The sequence below is a fragment of the Palaemon carinicauda genome, chromosome 28 (assembly GCF_036898095.1).
Source record: "Palaemon carinicauda isolate YSFRI2023 chromosome 28, ASM3689809v2, whole genome shotgun sequence".
Taxonomy (NCBI): domain Eukaryota; kingdom Metazoa; phylum Arthropoda; class Malacostraca; order Decapoda; family Palaemonidae; genus Palaemon; species Palaemon carinicauda.
Window position 1 is genome coordinate 52220814 of NC_090752.1, and position 7500 is coordinate 52228313.

Consider the following 7500-nt stretch of genomic DNA (forward strand, 5'->3'; position numbering starts at 1 on the left):
GTGTATTCTTGATTCTTCAGAATTTCATTATGAGAATAAATCATTAATATAGGTCACTGGAGAATGTTAAGCTATGTTATGTAAATTAGCTTTTTATGACGTCTTTAGTAAATTCAATAAATTCTTGGAATAAGTTGTCATTTACGTTTTTTGAAATTAACAATAATATATTAATAAAGATATGATCCGATTAATCATGTTACATTTGCTACATCTAATTGAAAACTAAAATTTTGGTATATCTAGCAAGATCAAACAATCTTTTATATATTACCCATTCCTCAAATCTACGATGATCCAAGGATTTTATCTTACACATAATATAAAGAAGCCAAGTAAGAGAAGAATTTACCTTTCACATAGTAAAAATTAGTCAAGATTATCATTCGGTGTCAATGACCTTAGATGTCAGAATGCCAAAACACCTCAAATCAATCAATCAATCAATCAAGATTATCAGATTGGCACTGGATACCATGACCTTTACCAAGCAAACCAGTGGAACATTAGAAAGACAGAACGCATTGAAAACAAACAAACAAACAAACACGCGGGCCAACAACCTTGGGGATGGGCAGGAACCTCAATATGAGTAAGAAAAAAAAAGAAAGGCCCGTCCTTCTAACCTAGTTTTCGCTGTGCGCGGTTGGGCACAGCCAGTGAGTCCTGGGCACGGCAACCTAGGGTTGGGGGCCCCCGAGTGGCGTGGGCACTTGCAGGATAAGCTATAAGGTTTCTTCTTCTGGGTCCGTTATGTGTAGAGAGAAACTCGTGGGGGCAAGGCACGGTCCGAGGGTATATGGGAAGGACTAGGAGGGCCAGAGAGGAAGGGGTAGAGGGACGTCCTCTTATCGGATATAATCTTGATTTGCTGCTAAAGGCTGAACGCGTGTCGTTAAGTAAAAGCCATCTGAGTAAAATAGCAGCATCCTTTTCAGACATGGTAATGACAGGGTTAGTTTTTATGAATGTCATTCTTTTCTCCATTTTTATTTTTACCTTTCGTCTTTGGCTCATCGATTTAGTTAGATGGGGTCCTTTTCTCCTTTCTTATTATCAGCTCCGGTCTTTGGGTAGTTAATTTAGTTAAATATAGTCTTTTTATATCATGGCAAAGCAACATTGCTGATCAGCCTCGTTATTTAGTGGTACACTTAGCTATATCTTTTATGTACCGCTGTCAAAACTGAATGCAGCACATGCGAACCAGTTATATTAGTAGCACATTTTACTACATCCTGTTACTAAAAATGACCTTTCCTTTTAGAAAGTGAATAGATATTTCTAACTTTTCACGCGTGGGGTACTTTCCGCGCGAATAATTGCGCTGCTTAGAGAACAACACTGCAATTATGGAATAAGATTTTGCATGGGTTAAAATAAAAAACTCCCTCCTTGGTGCAAAATTAGCCACACCTTAAGCTTTTTTTCTCTCTCTCTCTCTCTCTCTCTCTCTCTCTCTCTCTCTCTCTCTGTAAAGCTCAAGAATAAGTTAGGCACGATCATAAAAACACTCTAAACATTTAAGCTAATTCGCTCTAGCCAGGAGCAAATGGAGTCTCCGCGAATGGACTCAGAAGTCTTTGGAACATCCAAAATCCTTGTAACTCTCTCTCTCTCTCTCTCTCTCTCTCCTCTCTCTCTCTCTCTCTCTCTCTCAGAATACGTCGGTACTCAAGTTTCTCACAGCGAGGGCAGAGGTGACTCCAAAGTGAGGAGACGTGATCGAACAGAAGAAAGGAGATCACGTACGACTTCCTAAGGGAAGAGCAAAGGTTCGTGTAAGTAGCGAAAAGAGGCTACGTAGGTAATGGAGAAAGGAAAGAAGAAGAAGAAGAAGAAGAAGAAGAATCACGAAAAGACAGTTGGCCTTCCAGCAGTCCTTAGAAAATAAAGCAATAAGCGACCCTTCAAAAAGGACGGCTAAATATTTAGATAGATATGCATACCCACGCACACGCATCCCTATCTCATCCGGATATGACTACTCCCTCTCCTCCCTACTAGAGGGACTGGGAGAGCTGAGCGTGACCGTATATATATATATATATATATATATTCGCTCTTTATCATATAGGAGAGATATTTAATCTTCGCCTGTTTGCCTTACTGGCCAGTGAACCTAAATCTGGCCAGTTAGTTTTGGTTTTCACTTTAATTTAGGTTCATCGCATTTTAGTTAAGTTTCTTCCAAAATTTTCAATTTCAATTTGATCCAAGTACTCATGGTCGCGCATCCTTAGTAGTACTCTCTCTCTCTCTCTCTCTCTCTCTCTCTCTCTCTCTCTCTCTCTCTCTCTCAGAAAATAATGACCCCATAAGCAACATCATCCATTACCACCCTGTGCCAATTTAGGTACTTACTCTCCCGTCAAGGCTTTCTAACACTTCTTCTCCTTCTTCTTCTTTTTCTTCTTCCTGCTGAGATTTCCGTCTTCCTACTTTCCCCTTCCTGGCCGGCCTTTCAAAGTACTTTGTTCCCTTAACCTCGCCGTGTTAATTACAAGAGTTTTACGAACTCATTAGCTGCTAATTACTTGTCCGTTCACGTCAACTCCCTCGTCTGACTTCGGTGGCAAAGCATTTCTTTTTAGCTGCTTTAAATTACTTTTATCAAGTTAAATTTATTCTTTATCTTTTCTCGATTTAATCCCTCAAATTCATTTCATGATTTAGTATCAAAGCACGTTGCACGATTTAATCTCTCATCTGATTTTCTCCATTAAGTCTCTCATTTAGAATTGGTAGTCCTTGAAAGCTTTTCTCATCCACATGCATCCAAGTCTAAAGCTATATAATTTCAATTTATGATAACTATAAGACACTTTCTGTCGACACTCATTTTATACTGTATATATGTAACTTCCATACAAAAACTATGGAACCTTTTTTTCTGTTCTCATAAGTCGTTCATCTTATTTCCAGAATCCCTGGCCATTTTAGTATAACTTTATTTTATTCTTCTTTCGAAATTTCCCATCTACAATTTTTAGCAAGTTGGAGTAACTTGTCTTTACCAAACATCCTCAAATCTTAATTGTTCTTTTCTTTATATTTTACCATAAGATCGACTGCCATATTCCTTATCATTATCTTCTTGATTAATAACAACAAATAATAATTCCTCCACTAACGAATTTGCCTAAATATCAGACTTGAATTTCAATCTTTCACATCCAATAAATTCATAATTTTCTTCTAAGTTCCTTTATACTTTCCTACAAGTTCTCCAAACGCCATCTCTTACCCAACTGCCTTTCATACCATCTCGACATTTCTCCCCCGAATTAGCTCTCGGTTTATGGCCAAAGAAATGAAAAAGAAATGACTCGTCTTCATTTCCTCTTCATTCAGAGTTTCCCACTCTTATCGCATTTCTCATCATCTGATGCAAGCTTTATCATCGTTGTCACTGCTTCATCATGGACATCCCATTTCCCTCTCCTGTTTCATCTAGTTTTTGCGTTTCATTATTATGATTTAAGAGACATTTTTTCCTTTCGGGTCTTAATATCGCCCTGGTGGGTTTTTCTCTTTAGGGTTCTGTGCCCTTATCAATTTTCTGTTGTATATGATTATTGTTTCTTTTGCATATATATATATATATATATGTATGTATATATATATATATATATGTTTATATATGTATATATATATATATATATATATTCATATATATATGTTTATATATATACATATATATATATATAAATATATATATATATATGTATATATATACATATATTTATATGTATATATATATATATATATATATATGTACCAAATGCAGCAGTTTTCTAATCCACTGCTGGACAGAAGGCCTATTTATAGTATAAATCCATTTTCTTCCTTTCAAGCTTCGCTGTCCTTTTCTTTTCCTTTTGAATTTTCTTTCTTTCCTAATTCTTATTTTTTTATTCCTATTTTCCCAATTTTTTCACTTCTTCCCTAGCATCCCAAAGATCTGTCCTCATCTTCAAAACATGTTTAATTTCTCTCAAATTTTATTTATTTTCTTTCCAGAAAACTTTAACATTATTACAATCCCTCCACTGTGCATTTTAACTTGTATCTTCATCTCCCTTCACCATATCTATCATTCCCCATATTTCACATATTTCTTCCATCTCCTATTCTTCCCATTCCTCATTGTCATTATCAACTTTCCTTTTTCACTATTCACACAACTTCATATAATTCAGCCACTTATCTAAACATGGTGTGCATCACCATTATTTCACTTCCTTCTCTTTTCCCTCAAAATCATCCAGCGTTTCTCATTACGCCACTTTCGACGCAAAATACGAGGCAATGTGACGCAAAGCGCATCGACAAGATGCTTGACGTAACGCCCCCCAAGAAAAATACGACTTGCGCATCTATGACGCAATACAGAAAGACAACCTGCGCTGCTCTGGCGCAATACAGAAAGCACTGAGAGAAACGGTGATAATTCCCGATGATTATATGCCGAGTTGCACATCGGACTTCTGATGTCCGGTAGAGTCCAGACCCCTCGAGGGATTTTGCGTAGGATATCATTTTGCTTGTCGGTGGCTATTGAAACTAGTCCGGATTATTTTCACGCGCTATTAGTTCTACTACTAGAATGATATTTAACCTGCTGTCACCGATACTAATAATGATAATAGTATTAATCATTACTACAATTTCCTTATTATTTTCATTATTATTACTGATGCTACTATTGTTATAGATTATCCATACCACTTCATCCATGTTCGAATGAGAAATTGAAAGCCAGAATGAATCAGCTGCAACGTTATATTGATATAGAAAAATCCACTCATTAATTATTATTCAATGAATTATGGCTGACTTTTACATGACTTGTTATTCACAGGTAGCACTATCACATCTGGCACTTGACTACGGCACCTGGTATTTCAATGGCTGATTATATTTTATTTTGGGCCTTTTTTGGGGACTTTTGTTCTTGGGATGATTGGTGAAATCTGCTTTTGAGAGAGAGAGAGAGAGAGAGAGAGAGAGAGAGAGAGAGAGGGGGGGGGGGGGAGAGTGAGAGAGAGAGAGAGAGAGAGAGAGAGAGAGAGAGAGAGTTCTTTTTCTTTTCTTCTCCCTCTTGGATATGATGGAGAAATGAAAAGGTATTAGTAATTTGAGAAAGCTGATAGATTGTTTTAGCTGTCAAAAATACATATATAACTTGAAGCGCACCCTGTGTATTACATATGTACATGTATATAAGTGTGTACATGCGTGTATACATATATATATATATATATATGTGTGTGTGTGTGTGTGTGTGTATATATATACATATATATATATATACATATATATATATATATATATACATACATATATATATGTGTATATATATACATATATATATATATATATATATATATATTTATATATCTATATTTATGCATGAGGAAATTATTATATATATATATATATATATATATATTGAGAAACAGAGAGAGAAAAAAATTTAAGCTTCTAAGGTGTTTTAAGTTTTAAAATTGATATACCCAATATTATTACAGACTTATTTGTAAAAGTTTCATAACCGAATTATACTTCGGTTCTACAACTCTCAATAAGCATATAAAAAAATTTCATTCAATTTATCTGTCTTGACATAATAATGTGAATATTTTGTTCTCATTGCTATCTATTTTGTCATTTTTAGAAAAACATCTGCGATTGATTTAACATTTTGATTAAATAAGGGGCAAAAAAAATTATAAAAAAGAAAAAATCTAGGATGCAGATATTTATTAGCAATAAGAAAAATATTGGTTAATTAGTTAATCATTTCTCTCTCTCTCTCTCTCTCTCTCTCTCTCTCTCTCTCTCTCTCTATATATATATATATATATATATACATACATATATATATATATATATATATAGTTTAATCATGATCCAATTGCATCCCACCTACATTTTAATTCCCCCATCTCTCTCTCTCTCTCTCTCTCTCTCTCTCTCTCTCTCTCTCAAGATGCAAAGTCACTGTCAATGATTCAAACAATGATTTCCTACCCCGACTCTCAAAATCCATTAGCCAGTAAGGGGAACATACCGTCCAAGGAACCCTTCACAACCTTTGTCAAAGACTTTTTCAAAGACATTTTTATAAGAAATTATAAAACTTTGTCACACACAGCAAAGGTTCAATCCGTCTTGATGACTCATGGGCTCTGAAATGTGGCACTGGCATCTTTTGTTACTTTTGTTACCCATTTTATTTTCCTTTTTAAGGGTTGTTGAGAAATCATTTTCCAATTTTGGCAAAACTAAATTTTATTAATTTATTTTGTGCTTCGTGATAAAGTAGTGTTCTTATCAGGGAAAATAGATATAGACAATTATAGACCAATCTTATCTCTCTCTCTCTCTCTCTCTCTCTCTCTCTCTCTCTCTCTCTCTCAAATCTATATTTGCTATTTTCAGTACTTCTGACGCACTATTGAAACCAAGTAAATAAAGTGGTTTCCATATAAGTGAAAATTCTCTCTCTCTCTCTCTCTCTCTCTCTCTCTCTCTCTCTCTCTCTCTACTTGAAATCTAGCTATGTGGCTACGCAAACGAATCTTAGTTCCCCAATAGAAAGCTTCACTAGCGTCTCTACCAGTCTTTTGGTCCTTGCCAACAAGGTTAAACGTTCGATTTAGAGATGATCAAATTATTCGGCTTGAAAAACACAGGACATTCGAATCTAAAAGAAAAACTGTTCTCAACACAAAAGCAGTTTTTGATATATGAATCAGAAACAAGAAAATACTGTTTTTCATATTTAAAAATAATTTGGATAATCAGATGAAATCTTTGGCTTGAAAACAGTTTTGAACTTTTGAATTAAATACTGGCTTCATATTTAAAAATAAAGATGGATAATTAAATGAAAATCATCTTTGGCATAAAAAACAGTTCTGAACGTTTGAATTACTGTCTTTATGTTTAAAAATATATTCTGATAATCAAATGAAATCTTTAGCCTGAAAACAGTTCTGGACATTTGAATTAAATTCAAAAGGAAATCTCCCGAGTCTTCGAAAGGGTTTAATGACCCCATCCGGTTCTTAAACACAAATAAACTTGTAATGCATTAGAAGATTATTATCTCTTCAGCATTTCATTACGGACCGCCTGATTTCTCTAACCCCGGACGTTCAAAAACACCGCCCAAAAATTATTAACTTTACGGCTGGCATAAATTACCTTAAGGTTACTGGAACTCAAATTACGCCGTGAGAAAGATAATGTAATTATCAATCGAATCGGCAAAATGTTTGCCACTAATTATTACTATTACAGGATATAACTAACCTCAAGACACATCTTTTTTTCTTTGGGTTTCTTCATCTTAACATTTATTTGTGGGTCATTTTCTTACGACTTTTGTTTTTTTCTGTTATTCGCACGCATGTTTGTTTAAGCTACTTTCTGCAAGAGTCTGGTTTATGTTTATATATATATATATATATATATATGTGTGTGTGTGTG

The 7500-nt window shown here is 34.7% G+C and overlaps 1 protein-coding gene across 1 annotated transcript in view; it reads left to right on the top strand.

The window, feature by feature from the left end:
* The window catches only part of LOC137621575 (pro-resilin-like), a 30944-nt gene that overhangs the window by 974 nt on the left and 22470 nt on the right, over positions 1-7500 (top strand). The gene's annotated exons all lie outside the window — the stretch shown is intronic.